Consider the following 19,864-nt stretch of genomic DNA (forward strand, 5'->3'; position numbering starts at 1 on the left):
TTATTTCCAAGCATCGAAAGATTGATACTTTATTTGGTAGTGGCTCACAAGTAAACTTAATTTCTGAAGCAATTGTAAAGAAATTGGGACTGCTAACCACACCTCACAAGAAGCCATATGCATTAGGTTGGGTATGTGATAGAGCAAAACTACAAGTGACTAGACAATGCAAACTTAGGTTTTCTTTTGGGTCAGCATTTGTGGATGAGGTTGAGTTAGATATTGTTCCCTTGGATATATGTGGACTTGTTTTAGGAAGTCCTTACTTGTAAGATAGAAAAGCCATATTCTATAGAGCTGAAAATAAATATCAACTCGTTAAATATGGAATCGAATATATTGTAAGAGCTCATAAACTCAAGAATAATTATACTCTCATAAACTCAGGGCAGATGAAAAGAATTGTAAATTCGTGCAAGCAATTTTTACTGATGGTTGTAAAGAAAAAGAAACTTGATAAAACCAATTTATTTGAAGGCTGTGATGCTAATTAGCAAGCTGATTTAGAAAAATTTGTTTCAGAATATGATATCTTATTTCAAGAACCTAAAGGTCTGCCACCAAAAAGGGAAATTATACATGATATTAATTTGCAGCAAGATGCTCCATTGCCTAACATCAGAATGTATAGGTTATCCACTTTATAGAATGCAGAAATAAAGAAGCAGGTACAGGAGCTACTCGAGAAAGGGTTCATAAGACCAAGCACATCGCCATGCAGATCCCCAATAGTGTTAGTGAGAAAGAAGGACGGTTCATGGAGGATGTGCATTGATTACCGAGCACTGCATAAAATAATGATCAGAATCGTTATCCTCTTCCTTGCATTGATGATCTATTGGATCAGCTGAAGGAGGTTGTTTACTTTTCCAAGTTGGACCTACGTATTGGTTACCATCAGGTCAGAGTAGCAGAGCAAGATGCATGGAAGACTGCTTTCAAAACAAAGCAAGGGCTATATGAATGGCTAGTTATGCCTTTTGGCTTAACTAATGCTCCTGCCACTTTCATGAGAGTAATGAATGATGTACTCAAGCCTTTTATTGATGATTTTGTAATTGTATATTTGGATGACATTCTTGTATTTATTAAAACATGGGAAGAACATTTGAAGCATGTGAAGCAGACTCTAGATGTTTTGAAAAAGGAAAATCTCTATGTTAAATTATCAAAATGTGAATTTGGTAAAACATCTTTGAATTATTTGGGTCATATTGTAGGGGTGGTGAATTGAAAATAGATCCCTCTAAGGTTGCAGTCATTGTAAACTGGCCTAAACCCAAGTTTGCTACTGAATTTAGAAGCTTCCTAGGGGCAGCACAATATTGGAGAAATTTTATTGCTAACTTTTCCTTAATTGCAGCTCCCTTACATGCTTTGACAGGATTGAGCAAGGTGTTTCGGTGGGAAGGCAAACAGTAGGAAGCCTTCGACACCTTGAAAGAAAAAATTAGTATAGCACCAGTGCTAGCTTTGCCAAATATTCAACAACCATTTGAGATCGAAACAGATGCCAGTGATTATGCCATGGTAGCAGTGTTTATGCAACATGGTAAACCCATATTCTACCATTCTAAGAATTTTAATTCTGCAGTAGTTAATTACCCTACATATGATAAAGAATTATATGCATTAGTCGAGAGTGTGAAAAAGTGGAAACATTACTTAATGGGCAAAGAAAGAGTTATACATACTGATCATCAGCCACTTCAATACTTGCACTCACAAGCAAAATTGCAGCAATCAAGCCACTATAGGTGGATGGGTTTCCTACAACAGTTTCATTTAGTCATCAGATATAAAAAAGGCATACACAATAAAGTTGTAGCTATGTTGTCCATACCAATCATAAACACCTCTACAATACTTAAGCATAACTCAGTTTTGCATGAAAGCTACATTGAACAATATGCTCAAGATATAGACTTTAAAGATGTATATGCAACTTTAAGTAATGGAAAAAAGGTAGAAGAATTGGATTACTATGTTAAGGACCAACTCTTTTATCATTTGGGAAAGCTATGCATTCCACAAATAGAGAGGATTAATATAATTAGGGAAGCACATACTTCTCTGATATTAGGTCATTTTGGTGTAAGCAAAACAATTGCACAACTACAAAGATACTGCTATTGGCCAAAAATGCATGAAACAATGTCTAGATATGTAAGAGGGTATACCATGTGTGCTAAAAGCAAGCCCAGCAATAGAAAAATAGGCTTGTATGCTCCATTGCCAATCCCTTCCCGTCCTTGGGAAAGTGTTTCCATGGACTTTGTTGGAGGACTGCCAAAATCTAGAAATGGTCATGACTATTTGTATGTTATTGTGGACAGGTTCAGCAAAACGTGTATTTTAATACCTTGTAATAAGCAGATTATAGCTGAACAAACAACGAAATTGTTCTTTCAGCATGTCTGGGTGTGTTTTGGGTTACCCACTTCCATAGTATCTGATCGAGAGTCCCGATTTGTTGGGAAGTTTTGGTCAAGTCTGTGGGAATTAATGGAAATCATACTGAAGAAAAGCACAACCTTTCATCCACAAACAGATGGCCAAACAAAGGTAGTCAACAAGACAGTGATCTAGTTGCTCAGGGGTTATTGCAGCAAGCATCCCAAGCTTTTGGATGAACACTTATGTTACGTGCAACATGCTTATAACCGTGCTAAACATTCTTCTACACAGAGATATCCTTTTGAGACCTGTTTTGGTTTTATACTAAGGTCTCCCTTGGACTTTGTCTTTGAAAAAGACATAGGAGTTGCTGGACACAGTGATGTGGACAAAGCAAGCAGATTCATTGAACAGATCCAAGAAATTCACCAGGCAGTACAAGAACAGCTGGAAAAGAGCCAAGCCAAATACAAGGCGAGGCATGATAAACACCGGGTGGAGCATAGCTTCCAAGTTGGCGATCAAGTCTAGCTGTATATCAGCAAGGACAGAATGAAAGGTGAAGGAAAGAAGCTGAAACCAATAAGGTATGGGCCTTTTAAGGTACTTGAGAAAATTGGTGAGAATGCTTTCCACCTTGATCTGCCAGCATACATGCATATCTATTCAGTAGTAAATGCAGAAAATTTAAGACTGTTTGAACCTTCATTAATTGAAGATCCTGAAGAGCAAAGTCAATTGCCTTCCATTGATGATCTGTTGCCTGAATACCTCAATGTGTTGCAGGAAGATACAATTCTGGATAGGAGGGTGAGGACAATGCATAGAGGAGATGTTAAGTACCTAAGGATTGGACTCAAAGGTTCAAAATCCAGTAGTGCAAGATGGATAGAAATTAGGCAAGTGAGGCAGCTGTATCGTCACTTAAGCGATGCTTGAAAACCAACTTTTGGTGGTCCAAAAGCCTTTTTTAGTGGGAAGGTATGATCCAAATGGATCCGAGAATGCTCTCTAAGTCTTCATAAACTCTTTAAAAATCATGCCAAAGATCAAAATCTTTTAAAAGATCAAAGTTAACGTAGAGGAAACACCCTTAGCAGGGCGGAGAAACACTATCGGGAGGACCAATGCGTACAAAATCATGAATAAAACAAAGTATGGAGGCATGAAACAAGTGATGCATAGTAACCATCCAATCTAGCTAATCAACGGTCTAGATCGGATCGGTAATCGCAATCGGCGGTGACCTTCGGTAGAGACCGACGGGATCTACATGAGTCTTGCAACAACAAACAATAGAATCGGCGGGATCCACACAAGGCATGCGATAGCGATTGGTGGAGTTAATCTGGATCGTTAATCAAGCGCGCGGATCGATGGCCCATATTACATCACCGGATCACTATCGGGGGATTGCAAAAGCACTTACACACGACGAAAGGATTATAGCGATGAGCAATTGTGATATATCGCATCGAAACTATGCAGTGGAGTGGGGACGATACCAATAAAGGCAACGATATTATGGACCCGATAATATAATAGGAAGCAATGCATATATTTTGAAGTTTGGAAAACTGAGTTTTCCTTTGTAAATCGCATTTTCGCGAACAAACGAAAAACCAAAGGGAAAAGAACTGATGCGATGTTGCAGACCCGAAAGGGTTTATTAACGATATTGGACAGTATTTCGGGTTCGGGAATGTGGGATTTACAGTGTTTTTAATGCATTTTCATATTAAATGAAATACACAGAGACAAAGCCCTTCCGATGTGCGATAACGACCGATAGGCAGACCCGATAAGGGAATGAAATATATTGCAGGACTTTTGAAGTCCAGCATATCATATTTTGTTGGATTTTCTCCGTTAAACTGTATTTTCACTGTCAAAATAGTGTGCGGCCATTATAGCCGTTTCAAAGGCCCGAAGCACTCTAGCGCTACAGAATGGGTGGCCACCTCCTCTCCATGCATTAGGCAATGATTGTATAACGCTGGAGAGGGATTCAAAGCATTCAAGGGGCTGGGGAGACTAAGAGCCGAAGATGTGAAACGGACAGGCAACATAGTTGGCATTAAAAGCCATAGATAGAGAGCATAATAAGGAAGGGCAGTATTCATGCAAATGCCAAGACAGAGTTTATGACAGAGAGAATTAGGGGAGTCTGTGTACTCATAGAGAACTTGAGAGATTCAAGTAAGCTCTTATTATTGTATTTTTGTTTGTGTGTGAGGTTCAAATTGAGCTCACTATTGTAAACAAAACTCTGCTTGAAGACATAATAGAGAGGCCACCACTGAAGGCTGGACCAGGAGATGTAGCCCAGTAGTATTGGGTGAACTCCTTATTAAATTTGTTGTGTATGTGTTGCCTACTATGTTTTGTTTTACTGCTTCATTATCTATGCATTTCGCAATCTTATTGATCCATTGCATAAAATGACATAGACAAATCCATTCACATAGGTCTGTAATACCTTATTAATTGTCTTAGATCTCATTATCATATCAGATGGAGCCATGCATGCCATCCATGTGTCACACTCAGACCACGATAAAACCATTTCAAGATGACCGAAAGAGTCGACATCGATGATGGCACACCAAGTTAATGTATAGAAATAATATGCGTAAAAAAAACAATCAAGCTGTATTAGCTTACACTCATTTATTTTACATAATGACTAGGCATCAAGCCTTGTAAAACCAATAATCAAGGCGTCTTACCCGAATGCCGATCATGTGTATTATCAACAAAATGACTAAGGAAAAATACTTGTAAAGGTTATGAATATGTGTTCATACCATCAATTGGGTATGTTTCCGATACCCTAATCAACATTTAAAAAAATCTCATAAGATTCTCAAGGTCCATGTATTTTAATGTATAGAGGTTAAATAAACAAGAAGTTGAGAAACAATTGCATAAGAAATAAAAGGATAAGAGAGATATATTTACATAGCATTCTTCATGCAATATCTACATATATTTAAAAAAAAAATAGTATTAGATATTTTATATGTATGGGGTACATTAGAATATGGTATCAAAGTGAATGATTGCAATACTGTGGCATATGAGCTCAATTGTGATATATATATATATATATTATTTATTTTAGATAGAGAAAGTAAAGAAGATATGAAGTAATGGTAGATCCAATATATGGGGCACATATAAGCGAAGATCGAATATGGAAAAGCATGGGAGAAAAAAAGCCATTTATTACAATGGAATTGATGAACATAGTAAGATATTTGAGAACTTAGTAAGTTTCCATGCACACAATGAGAAGTTATTAAAGGCTATTGTTGAACATGAAAATTTATTTAAAATTCTAATAGATGGAACAAATTCTATGAGGAAGATAGAGGAGAGGCTTCCAAATGGAAGAATCTTGATGATGTAGATGATAGTAAAGAAGATAAATGTGATAATGAGGAAGAGTGTATTGATAAAAGAGAAGTTTTATACTTCTTCTAACCAATTCCTCGAATCTCACTAGGGTGGGTGACATAGTGGGACAAGTCTGCAAGAAAGTTTATGCCATGTGCTGTAAATGATTAAGTGAGACATTTTTTTAATGATTTTAGGAAATTTTGTACATGACATTTAAATAGAGAAATAAATTAAAATAAAATATCATTAGAGCAATGTCTTAGATTTGATAAAATTTCACAAATACGAATAAATACATTAAAATATGTGAACATAAATTAAAATCTAGACATGGACAACAACAAACTAATCAACATTTAAAGACATTTAGGCCTCAAAAACCTATAGGGCCCAGGTGCGTTAAATTTAGAAAATAAACTACTAATAAGAAATGAAATATTGTGAGAAGTATACAAAAAATATAGAGAAAAGAGGTTGATTTTATTAAATAATGAAGTCTATGAGTACACAATAATAAATAGGGAAGATTCATGCAAAGAACCTTTGGCCATATCACACTCTAAACAAATCACACTCTAACAACTGCAATGTAAAAATTCATATACAAAACGACACGTTTAAACAATAAGTAAAATGATAGAAAATGAAGTTACCTAAAATGATGGGTCCAAAGTGTGAGTGGAGTTGCTCCCTAAATAATATCTTTCATTCGAAAAATATCTATTGCCACATTTTGGTTCAACTCCTTGTGACTCACAAAATATTGAAATATGAAGGAATGAATGAAAAAATAAATTTAGTGAATAGCTTTCATAATATTCTTCTCTCTCCTTTTCATAGCTCCCTTTCTCTTTTATGCGAGTGGGTAGCTGAACCACTTGTGTCATTTGTTAAAATATGTTTTCTAATCAATTTTTTATTAGATTTTTATAACATTGGTTCTAAAGGGGAGTGTAGATAAATTGAATTTTTATCATTGTACTAAAGTTTTTTACACATGTTTTGGAGCATTTCTCTGAGTTCCTGTGAATCCCATCAAAATAAATCTGAAACTCTAGGTTTTATTTCTCTTCTTATTCCCAAATTTCTATCTATGCTATTTCTTCCTTTCCCCTATTTATGTTATAAAAACTCATACTAAACTAAAACTCTAGGTTTTATTTCTCTTCTTCATCTATGTTATTTCTTCCTTTTGCCCCCTATTTATATTATACAAACTCATACTTTAACATAGAAAGTTATTCCAGATCGCAACGAAACAAGGCATTCTAGTATCAACAAACCTAAAATTACAAGAGTCGTTTAAATAATAAACAATTAGGAAAACAATTTGTAGGGATACGATAGTTGCTTAATGTATCAATAGAACTTATCTGGCATTCTAGTTATGCATATATAATTATATAAGGAAAAGAAAGGAAATACCGACTTTAGGTTTCCTCTACAATTTTCATAGTGTGGATATACACAATTATGTAAAGCTCAAAATAATCCATCTTTTATTTTAGGAATAATTATATGCAACGATGAAACAGTGAATTCCCTTTGGTATGAGTGTCGAGGTCTTATATAATTTATGAACAAGCAAATCTGGCGAGCTACGTTTATTGATAGACACAATAACGTGTACAAATCATGAGTGCTGAGTTAATACAAAATAATCAGAATCCTAGCCTGTAGTAAAATAATAAAAACAATGAAGACATGAGAGTCATGAATAAAAACCCATATTGATACAAATATGAAAGTCGATTGATAGATTTTTTCCCTAGATGGAAGATTTTTTTTCTTTTTTCATTACTAGTTTTGAAAATGAGAGAAATTCAATTAACGGAGTCATAGATTCATATGACTTGTAAAAGGAATGACTTGTTTGGTCTACTAGAATATTGAAATGAGACGAAATCCCCCTCCATTTTATTAAACAAATACAAACCTGGGACATGAGAGAATTCATAATTTTATAGACATGTTCAAATAAATTCGAATGAACTCGAGTTATAAAGAGAATAATTCTTCCCCATGGTTGTCAACAAATAATCTTTTTGCGCATTGGCAATGTCGTATGTTTTTGTGCCTGAAACCCTAAGGTTTTGAGGGCTCCCATCGACATATGGTATGCATACAAAACATAACCAATGTCCTTGTAAGGCTTAATATAGACATATTGAACTAATTATTCCATTAAAATGATAGTCATTTGAGTAGGCGTTAACGTCATGACTAGAGTTACGTGTCAAACCATTTTGAATAATTTTGATGGAAGGAAATAGGGCCTGGACTCTATGTTTCCATAGATGTAGCTTTTATAATAACCAAAGAGCATGTCAAATAAGCTATGGTTCAACAATTTACATATGCAAAAATGTGCAGAGAATGAACATCCTATTCAAGCGAAAGTAAATTTCGACTTAGAAAATGAAATGCAAAATGCTTTTCAGCCTAATGTCTCAGCCTCGAGGGCTTGCATTTACTATGTAAGAAAAACAAAATAAAGGGACCATGTGGAAACTTAAAACCTTCCAAAAATTCGTTGTACCCCCTTTTTTTCCATGCAGGTAAGCATTGATTCTTTACAAGCATGCTGGGTGAGAGATTACCTGAAAACCAGAAAAACAAACCCAATGAAATTGTGAATGTTTTCAAATAATGACGAGGAGATATGATTGCATAGAAGTTGTGTGATACATTCAAGCAACTATTAAATAGACACGAGGATAAACTTGAGGATAAACCGGTATAGGGTTTAAAGAACTCAATGTAACCATGAATTTATCAATAACTGGGATAGCTCATTCATTCTCGATATGTTAACTTAGGGCACCATAAAAATAATTATAGTGCAACGCCAATTCTCGTCTTCCCTTCTTGGATTCGACCAAATATTTCATAAGATTTACTGGAAGAATAATTGAAAATAGATAAAATTACAGTCACTCAAAATATATTCTATTAATTCTTGAATGGTTACACACATATTTATACAATCAGTAGTCTTAAGATAGCTATCTTAGACGTACAGTAGTGTGGTTGAGAGATTCTCTCAACACACTAAACTAGGAGAAACTATATTCTAGCTTATTCCTATTATGTAGGAACAAACTCCTCAATTAGAAAATTACAGTCATAGACAAGTAGGAATTAATTATTTCCAACTCCCCCCCTAATGACTACTTGTCATGATTGTCAAATCCACCATCATCACACGAATTGCATGTACAAAACCTCCAAAAACACAATCTGCCGCCCTTGGACAGATCCACAACTTCTCCGATCCCACGGATTCCCTTGAAGGTGAATTGGCGCGATCCTGAACGAAAAAACCCGCACCCACTGGCGCGATTAATGGCCTAACAACGCGCCAGTTGGCCTTCCTGGCATTGCTGTTAGCTCGAAAAACGCTAATCCCCTTATACTCAGAGAAAATCATCTGAGTCTGAGCCAGGTGTTACTGCAGTCCACCTGCTCCTACGAGCACAAAGCTCCTGTGTACACACAGCCACAAAGGCACCTCAAGCCACATAGGCGATTCAGCCACAAAGGCACTTCAGTCACAAAGACTATATAGATGGTTTCTGGCTCACCACCAACCATTCAGCCACAAAGGCAAGCTGCCACCACCGGGCAAGTCCGATTTACCACCACCGGGCAAATCCGCCAACTTCAATATGCCACCACCGGGCAAATCACTGATCTGCTTCCACCGAGCAGACATCTCCACGTGCCACCACTGGGCAACTCCTGTAGCCACTAAGGCTCTATAGATGGTTTCTGGTTCACCACCAACCGTCACATTACAGTGACAAAAGATGGTTTCAGGCTGACCACAAACCATTACAAAGTGGTTTTGAGATCACCACGAACTTTCAAATGCCTTTACAAGGCTTACATTCAACATTTGGAGTTTCTAGTACATACAATGACTATTACAATAATATGCTAGGGAGTCTATTCCACAAACCACACTAAAACAAAAAATCTACTTTGTTGTCCACCATAACTGTTGTTGCTGCTCCTTTATCCCAAGTTCACATCTTGGGCATCTTTGTCAAATAAATTCTTGGAACTTCCATGAACCTGTCATTCGTTAGAGTCGCGAATTCTAACAAAATAACTTCATATTGAGGTCCGGAATCTCAATATGTATATCAATTTAAATTCCAAAAAATACTTCACCAAAAAACATTTACCCAAGTATGATCCACATACTGATCCACAGTTTTTAGGCCACACATCGGGTACCAAGCTGCCACCGGCGAAAAACGAGAGCCAATGCAACCCCGTCCAACACGCAAATCACTGCGCGGCTGCAACCTCTGTCAGTCTTCTCCTCGGCACAACTAGTTTACTGTTCCAGCCACGAATTGCGCTGAGCCAGCCACGAAAGAATACAATCGGTATGGTAGATGTGTTTACACGGCATATTTATGGAAAAGAGTACCTAAACGCTCCCCTTGCAGCACTCTGAAAGCTCCATCAGCAGCAAACCCACTGGTAATAACAACTCGAATTCCAGCTTCAGCAACATGACAAGGAGGACCCGTGGAGGACCACAGTAGCATCCTCATATGGAGCTTTCCTTGTACTAACTGCATCATTTTCATTGAAAAAATTGGAATTACCCGGAGCTCCAGCAAAGAAGTTACAGTATGATTCAGTTGTCTTTTGAACTCTGCGTCTTTGAACTCATGCATCTTTCTTTAATGCACTGTGGAGTTGTAGCGCTCGTGTTCTCAGCTCATCACTACAACGCCACATGGACAACTCGAACATAAGATCCTCTATCTGGGAATAATATAAATTAGCTGCCATCATTCTTGCGAGTAAGCACACGTCTCTTGTTACTTCCGGAGTTACCCTAGGATTTCCATCTCGATCACTTCCCATCCATGAAGAAAACTGTATAAGAGGTGCATTATATGGCATTCGTTCATTGATCCCAATTGACTTCAGGGCAGTATCAATACGGCGCAGAAACTTAGGGACACCCTTCCAAATTGTTTCATGAAAATAGCTCATTCCTGCTCGCATCTCATCTTGTGGAGTAGGAGGAGTACGCCGAATTTCATCTGTGCGAAAGGCAGCTTGAATCTCTCTTTGCAAACCTTCATCAAGCTCATGCTTCTCATCAGGGGTAATATTTTTCCCATATAACTGAGACAAGCAATTTCTAATCCTGGCATGCTTTTGCAGCAATGATCTGCGGACTGACTGTGTCGGATGTGCTGTCAACACCAAATCAACCGTCTGATTCTTAAGAGCATCAAACACCTCTGCCGGGGATTTTTTCAACTGGTATACAAGTCTTTTAAAAGTTTCTTCAATGTCTGATTCAGTAGTTGCATTGTTTTCATCTGAAAAATTCCCCCTCTTTATTTTATTTCGGCGCCGGTAAGCAATCTGAACTTCTTCTGTTGTTAGGACAACAAATAATAGGCTCTCCAAGGCTGACTATGGCACCGCAGAGGCTTAGCCAAGACTTGAGAAGTTGGGAAGTTCAACTTGTGGTTTCTGGAGATCTACAAAACTGCTATTAATCAGTCTTTGGTAGCGAAGCCTCTGCCGACCAATCCCTACTGCACCCGAGGTCACAAGTATAACCTCAAGGCCGACTGACATCAGTTCTTTAACCTGCTCACATAAGGAACCAAGGCGACCCAAGGCAAGCCCTCCATTAGCTCTAGTGACGACAACAGTGCCAACCTTGATTATAACTCGCTTCGCATTCTTGACAAAAGCACGAGAAGGATCCATGGCTGCCTGTGCCTCCAGCGGCAGCTGTGATCACAACAGTCTTCTCAGCACTTCTGCGCGCGGCAGTCACATGGAAATCTACACCATATCCGACCTCTCTCAGCCCACTATGCACAGTGATCATCACACAGGGTCACCACACAGCTATCGCAGCACAATTTTTGTCGAGCACCTCCGCCCTCGAGGTGATCCGAGCCTCTGCACCTCCTAGTGATCTGGCCTCTGCACCTCCTCTAGGCATCCAACTACTTCCACACGGCTTCACAAATTGGCACACATCTCCTCCCACTGGCAGACACACCGCGGATTGCACAGTCAATCCGACCTCTCGTCCTCTGCTGCCGATCTGCTGGGCAGTCCAAACATCGACCTGAAGCCACGAGCGACAAGTCCCTCTGCGCGTCTTCACTGCCACAGCCTTACGGTTCTCTCAAACAGATATATAGATGGAAAAACAAACATATACTACACTCTTTACTTTCCCTCAGCCCAGGAGGAGCCAGGCCCTCACATGCTCCGATACCAAGATAAAATTACAGTCACTCAAAATATATTCTATTAATTCTTGAATGGTTACACACATATTTATACAATCAGTAGTCTTAAGATAGGAATGCTATCTTAGACGTACAGTAGTGTGGTTGAGAGATTCTCTCAACCACACACTAAACTAGGAGAAACTATATTCTAGCTTATTCCTATTAGGTAGGAACAAACTCCTCAATTAGAAAATTACAGCCATAGACAAGTAGGAATTAATTATTTCCAACTAAAATGCAGGACCAAACACATTTAACACCCCATGAAAGCATGGAGGGAAGTGAAATATGGCCTATAATGATCGTTGTTAGGGACGTGATGAAGAGTAAATGACAGAGTGAATCTCATTGTAAGGATTGTTGAATCAAAACGATAAGTCATAAACAAGGTTACAACACACACAACCCATAAGTTCCCATTTCAAGGCCAACCTCTAGCATTCACCAATAGAATGAAACCAAGTTAATGTGGTTCAAGTAAACAAAATGAGTGATTCAGTGTATTCCTTCAATGTGTGGGAACTACTACACACCTACATGCGAACTCTTAGTTAGAGCATGGGACTACATGCAAGATTCCTTCTGCATGATTTACTCATTCCTTAACTCTACAACTGGTTAGTTCTTCTACATGATTTACTCCTTGATTTGCTCCTTCCTTAACTCTGCAACTAGTTAGTTCTTCTGCTTGATTTACTCCCTGATTTGCTCCTTCTTTCACTCCGCAACTCGCTAGTTCTCTTTGGAACTTGTTGTACGTGTTGAGTCTTCTCATTGATCACCACTATGGTGCATTACCTTGGGTTTTTCAGCCAATAATGCTATCATGAGCATTGTAACCTATTTTCTATTGAATTATTCTTTTTTTCTTTCGATTTTCTTTTAGTGTTTTTGCTTTGCAAAGCGATGTGTTCAACCTTTATTAGCTAGATTCATCTGTGCAGGTTTTCTAACACATTTACATGGTATCAGAGCCCACAGGTTGCTATAAAAAAGGTATCGACAGAAAAATGGAGTTTCCCAAAGAATCAATCCTAACACCGTACAACTATCACGAATGGAAGGACCAAATGGCTTGATACCTTCGTCATAAAGGGTTGTACAGGATTACCATGGCTACAGAAGTGGAACCCACTTCAGCCATAGAGAAATCCAAGTACCTCAACCGTATGGATGAGGCCCATGGATCCATATGCATGTGCATCTCTCCAGAGTTGCAGTTTCATCTATCTGCCTGCAATACTCCCAATGAGATTTGGAAAAAGGTTGAAGAACTTTACGGGAAACAGGATGAGATGAAATGACATCTGCTTGAAGTGGAGCTGCTTTCATTGGATCCATGGAACTATGACAGAATTCAAGACTTCTTCACCAAATATAATAATCTATTACTGCAACTCAAGGGTTGTGGAATTGACAAATCCAAGGAGGAGAGATGCCAAATTCTCTCTATTATGTCAAATCTCGGACCATAATACTCCGTCTTTGTGTCTACATTTCCTTCAGTAAGGCTCGCAACAGGTAAATCCTACACTATGCCTTCTCTCAAAGAATTTATGGAGTCCCTTATTTTTGAGCAAGATAAACTCATTGGCATGGGGAAAATCAAACCTCCAAAAGTGCATGCACTTGCTATGCATGATGGCAGCCACAATAAAAATCACAGATCTGATTCAAATTAGAAAAATCAGCAGCAAAAAGACAAGGGAAAAGTGCATTCCCATCCAAAGAAGGAAGGCTACACCAAGCCCTTCAATGACTCCTCCGGCTCGAGAAATGATAAAGGGAAGAAAGGAAACATATGCACCTACTGTCAAAGAGGATTCCATCCAGAATTCTCTTGCATGAAGAAACAAATTGACCAAATGGCAGAAATCCTTCAGAAGTACAACCTTGGGGATCACATCCCTTAGGGCACGAAGAAGAAAATTGAGGATCCGCCACACGGGAAAAGTAATAATTTCCATGCTTTAGTTGCAATTAATTCTTCTCCTGATGCATGGATTATAGATTCTAGTGCATCACATCATATGGTTGCTACAAAGGAAGTCTATTCCTCTTTGGATGCATGCAAAGGACCTCCCATCCTCATGAGAGATGACTCACCTATTGAGGTCAATGGAAAAGGTAGAGTAGAACTTTTACATGGAAGCTTTAAAGATGTGCTTCATGTTCCAAAAATTTCGGTAAACTTGCTTTCAGTTTATCAGATCACTCATTCCGGCACCGGAAAGAGAATGGAATTCACTCCAGATTTTGTGAACATATATGACCTACATTGCAGCTCCAAAATTGCAACCCATCAGGTAAACAATGGAGCGAGACTGTATACATTTTCTGAATTTATTGAATTTGAATCCTCCTTATTGCTTACACATGTTGATTATAGTAGTAGGCTTTGGCACGCGAGGTTTGGTCACTTAAATTACAGGTATATGCAATAGCTAAGTAAGCATGAGATGGTGGAAGGCTTGCCAAATATCAGTTTCTCCAAAGGAGTTTGTGAAGGGTGTGTCCTTGGAAAACATCCTGGAGAAACGTTTTACACTGGCAAGACTCATAGAGCATCCTCTCATCTAGATCTGATCCATAGTGATCTCATGGGGCATTTTCCTCATCCTTCCATCAACAAAGCAAGGTATGTGCTTACATTTATTGATGATTTCTCACGGTATACTTGGGTGTATCTTCTCAGGGCCAAATCTGAAGTTTGCGCACTTTGAAGATTTCAGAGCACTAGTTGAGACACAGTTAGAGAGAAAGATCAAAGCCCTCCATACAGAAAATGGGGGGGAATATGTTAACACAGCACTTCAGAACCTTTGCCTTTAGTCTGGCATACAGTTGCAGTACACAGTTGTTTAGTCAATTTAGTGTTGTCTAAATTGCTATCATAAATTGTCAACCAGGAGCTCGTAAGCTGATGAAGTGAAGGTGTACTATATGTACTTAAGCAACCTCTTAGATCTTTTTGTCGTTTGGGGGTGTTGTTTGTGGTCAATTTAACTTCCTAAGATGGAGTGATGATTTTATAAACAGATGAGTGATAGTGTGTGTAAGGTGATTTCTAAATGAGTGAGTGTGTGTAACTGGTGTTTTCTAACTACCTTCTAAACTTTGCAAAGAAAGAGATTGAAAGAAATAAATAACTTGAAATGAACTGAAAGCAAAGAACCACTTTCTAATGGCACTAGTCACTACTCATGCTGCTGCAAATAAAAAGGTAAGAAAACCACTTTAAAAACCAATGATAATGTTCATCTCTTCCTAACTCTCTGCTTCCAACATATAGTACTATGTAAACCATGATTAGGAAGTAGTTAGAGATAAGTCTAAAAAGTGATAAAGCTCTAAATGACAAATTATAACACCACTGTGCCTTTCTTCAGCATTCTGCTTCCAACATACATTGTTATGTGTAACAAGTGAAGAAAGAGTTAGTGATATAAGCCAAAAGCTACTCAAAGCAAGCTGTAATTTATTAGTATTCTGATCTCTTAAAGATAAACAACTTATGATAAGGAGACCATCAATGTGTTAGCATACAGCTTGAGAAACTAAACTAGAAATTAAGCTAGAAAAACAGAGTAAAGGCAGCAACTATGAATATGACAACTGAAAATACCATCAGAGATAAAGCAAATACACAAAGACAAACAATCCCGAGTTAAAACCTGCAGAAAACAATATTGATCAGTTTAAAATAAATGATGGAAATGAAATGACATGAAATCAAACGGTACACTATTATACATGATGAAAGAAATAAAAATTGCTGAAGGCAGGAAAATGAAATCAAACACTATGTACACAGGCTGTCATAGATGGGGGCCCTCCATCCACGCAACCAGCTAAAGATCAGCTACGAAAAGGTGAACAGAAACAGTCTTCTTTTATAAAACCAGCATGTCAAAGTACAGTGAAAAAGTGCTGTAGAAACAGCCTTCTAAAACAGAGTTTTGATAACAAAATAAGCGCAGCACTTACAATATTCAAAAAGCTAATCTATAAGTTTTGGCACACGCTTTATTTATAAGCACAGGGATAAACTACCCTCTGCGTGAACTAAGCAACTACAACCTAACTTATTAACTACGCAGCAACACGCAGTCTTAACTAATTAACTTATGCAGCAACACGCAGGCAACTCCGTGCACGTTTGGAGGAAACGGTCATCATGGGAAGTAAATCTATGTTTGGATCCTGTCTTTTGTTGTCTTCGTGGTGTGGAGGAAGTTCCAGCTATGGTTCCGTGTCTCAGCTGCTCACGGCTTCCGTGCCACCATCTGGAACTTGACCGTTTGACCGAGGGAACACCTGTGTTGACCAAGGGCATATGTGACTGGTTTGGCTCAACCAATAGCATACGATCCATGTGTACATCCATCCCAACGTGACCATGTGGCCCGTTCCTTGAGAAGACATGTGGATTATATCAAACAAAAAAAAGGCTGCGGAATCTCTGAATAGCTGCGGAATTGCTGAACAGCTGCGGAATTGCTGAACAGCTGCGGAATTGCTGTATATGTTCCAAAATTCTAATCAAACAGTCAAACATTAGCATAGTTAACAAACCATGATAAAAGGACATGTAATGCAATAATTTGAACAAGTTAATGGAGGAAAAGATGGAAAAAGGAAGAAGTGAATGGGAAAAAGCTGTTGGGAAGATAGCTAAGTGAGTGCAAGGTTGAGGCTCAACATACCCCCACTCTGAGGGTGTTGCATGTCCTCATGCAACCAAAACTTTGCATAATCCTTTAATTCATATGCTCGGATGCCTCTGCCAAGACATCCAACCTTCTTCTCTTCCTCTTTGTTGCCAAACTTGTTCTCGGTTTCTTTACCAAGCACCTGAATTTTAAGTTGATCAATGCCCGGCTCAACTTCTTGCATTTTCTCTTCAACTTTCTGTTCTTTCTTTGCCAAAGGCCCAAATGAAGCATGGTATTGTCGTGGATCATCTTGTCCACGTTACCTTGTTGTTTCAATTTTTCATTTTCATTTTTGATGTGGCGATTTAGGACTTCTAGTTCAAATATTTCTTGCTTCAGAGATTGAACCTGCTGTTCAAGGGGCAAGACTGTGCTAGGACCAGCAACAGATTGCTCCAATGTTTCTAAATAGTCATATGCTTCTTGCTGAACAGGGTCAATATCTGGAGTTTGCCTTGGTATGAATTCAAACCCTTGAAAGTTGCTCTCTCTTTCTTGTTGAAAAGGGCTTTCCTCTCTTGGAGGACTTGAGTCAATGTCTAGCTGAATTTGCCTCTTCTCAGGTGTGCTCAAGTCAACAAAATGGGACTGTTTTCCTTTTATTACACTTTTCCTTTCTATGAGCCTTCTACTTCTTCTTACCTGTATGCTAGTGCTTTTCTTCTTGGAGATGGCAGTTTCCTGAAGCTGAGCAAGCCTATGAGCTAATGTTTGAGTATCTTCTTCGGTTGAAGGCTCAGGTGAAGGGGATGGTGTTTGCAAAATAGCTTTTCCCTTATCCCTTTTCTGTCTTTTTGTTTTGCTGCCCTTTTCCTTCTCTTTTTGACCAGTTTCCAGGACGGTTTCTTGGGCAATTTCTTGAAGAGTTTCTGCAATGATTTCTTGGACAGTTTCTTCTACATCAGTATCTTGGGCAGCAGTTTCTTTTTCTTTTCTTCTACTTCTCCGGGGCACTTTAGGAGAGCTAATGGAGGCTGGTACTTTAGGAGAGCTAACAAAGGTTTCAGCCGCCTCCTGAAAATGGTTCCTAATAAGGAATTTCTCCCATGTGTCCTTCCTGATTTTTAACTGCTCTTCAATTAATATTTTGATGAGGCCATGGTGGTATAGGTGTGGCTCAATGTTACCCACATGTTTTTGCACAGTAGCACTCATTTTCTTTAAACTAGACAAAAAGAAATAAGGGAGATTGATGGTATGTTCACACATAAAATGCATCATTATCTTTGTGTGATAAACATACATTGTACCAAATCTGCCTTCACATGTCAAAAATTTCTGCACTAGCAAAAGTAAGGCAGTCCATTCCTTTTTAATGTTACTTACAGGTATTCCTTTGGTGAAGATAGTAGTATCCATACCTGGATTTTTCAATATGTTCTTCCACTCTTGGCTTTCAACAGTTCGATTCTTGAACCATCGTTCTCCAGTACGAGGCAAAGCAGTTGCTTGAGCCAAGATGCTTTATGTGACAGTGAATTGCAGGTCCCCAATCTCCACAGTGTTTGTTTTCCCATCAAACGACCGAGCAAAGGCCTTGGTAACCTCTTTGTGGTATCCTTTGAATTTCTGAATAAATTTTAACCACTTGGCCTTCTGCAGGGCATTCCTTGTTTGTGGGTAACCGTCTAGAAATTTAGAACCTTCCGGCTCTGCTCTTAATAGCTTGCCCATTTTGGTTACCAACTTCTCTTGCTACTCTGACAATACTGTTTGGACGCTAGAGGAAAGAGACTTCACGGGAAAACAATGCTCCTCAGCATAAATTACGGCTGGAACAGAGAACTACACGGCTACAGTAGAATGGCCGTAATGGAAATTGGGAAAACAGTGTTCAGTAGTGGGTATTACGGCTACAGTAGAATGGCCGTGATGCAATTGCGAGCCTGTTGGTCAGGGTTTTAAGCGGAGAGATGAGGAGAATGGAGCAGCGTAGGTTTACGGTGAGACAGAGTAGTGAATGAACCGAGAGTGAAATCGATGAAATCGAGGGAGTGAACAGCGATAGGAATGAAGTTATGCATGCGTAGAAAGATATTAAAGGATAGAACGGCCGAATCCCATCGACGTCGGGTAACTGTATACACCTGGCTGCGGAATGATCAATTGAGGAGCCGTGGTACAACAGGACACGTCATTCTGGTACGAAGAATTAATGCAAGGGAGCGGGCCGTATCAGGTTTGAATCACAGCGATTATGGGACCGTTAAAACGGAGGTGAGGTGGACTACGCAGCATAATGGACGAGGAGTGAACGGAGATCTTGTTCAATCATTACACTAGGTGCCTAATACCATAATCCGAAAACCATACATAATGATATAACTGTTAGTTAGAGGTTTAGAACATACCTTTGTGTATTTTGATTCCTTTGCTAATCATGATGCTAACCTTTGATTTATTGCTGCCTTTGTATATGCTATGTGTCTTCACCCTTTAATGATGCTGGTACTTCTGACTGCAGACTTTTTTCTTTTTGAAACAGAGTTTATTTTTGTTGCAGGGACAGAGTGTATTAGCTGCGGAATTCGGATATCAGCTGCGGAATTGGCTCCTAGCTGTAGAATTTGCAGCAACATTTTTCTTCCTGCACCAAGAGAATTAAAACAACTTGACTAAATGAAATAGTCTTGATGGGGACTTTATTGATGAGAATGAGATGGAGTGAATGGACTGAAAAAAATGGAATGGAATTAAGATGATGAGATGGAAGAAGAGGGATTTTTTTTTGGAAAATATAAAGTGTCAGGTGACCCTGATTTTCACCTTACATTTTCTGCATAAGACTGCCAATCCAAGATTGGTTTTCAGGCTTATACAAGAAATTTTTTCTTCTTTTTTTTTCTCTCTTTTTTTTTTTTTTTTAATTGAAAGAAACAGAGATTAGGCTGATGGAGGAGAAGAATGCTTCTCCACCAGCCTCATTGCAGAATCTTCTTTGAACAACTTGACAAATTCCTCTTTTGAGAGTGGCTTCTAGTAGATTTTCAGGCGATGGCCATTCACAATAAGAGGAGTATGAAATTCATCAATAGTTTTCACTCGAACTGCTCCATT

The 19,864-nt window shown here is 38.6% G+C and overlaps 1 pseudogene; it reads right to left on the reverse strand.

Moving 5' to 3' along the window:
- Positions 1-10,485: 10,485 nt before the first annotated feature.
- On the reverse strand, positions 10,486-11,553 carry LOC149234236 (phosphoenolpyruvate carboxylase pseudogene; annotated as a pseudogene).
- Between the last annotated feature and the right edge of the window lie 8,311 nt (positions 11,554-19,864).

The sequence above is a fragment of the Pinus tabuliformis genome, chromosome 8 (assembly GCF_031772625.1).
Source record: "Pinus tabuliformis cultivar Carrire ecotype Pingquan chromosome 8, CPIR1, whole genome shotgun sequence".
Lineage (NCBI taxonomy): Eukaryota > Viridiplantae > Streptophyta > Pinopsida > Pinales > Pinaceae > Pinus > Pinus tabuliformis.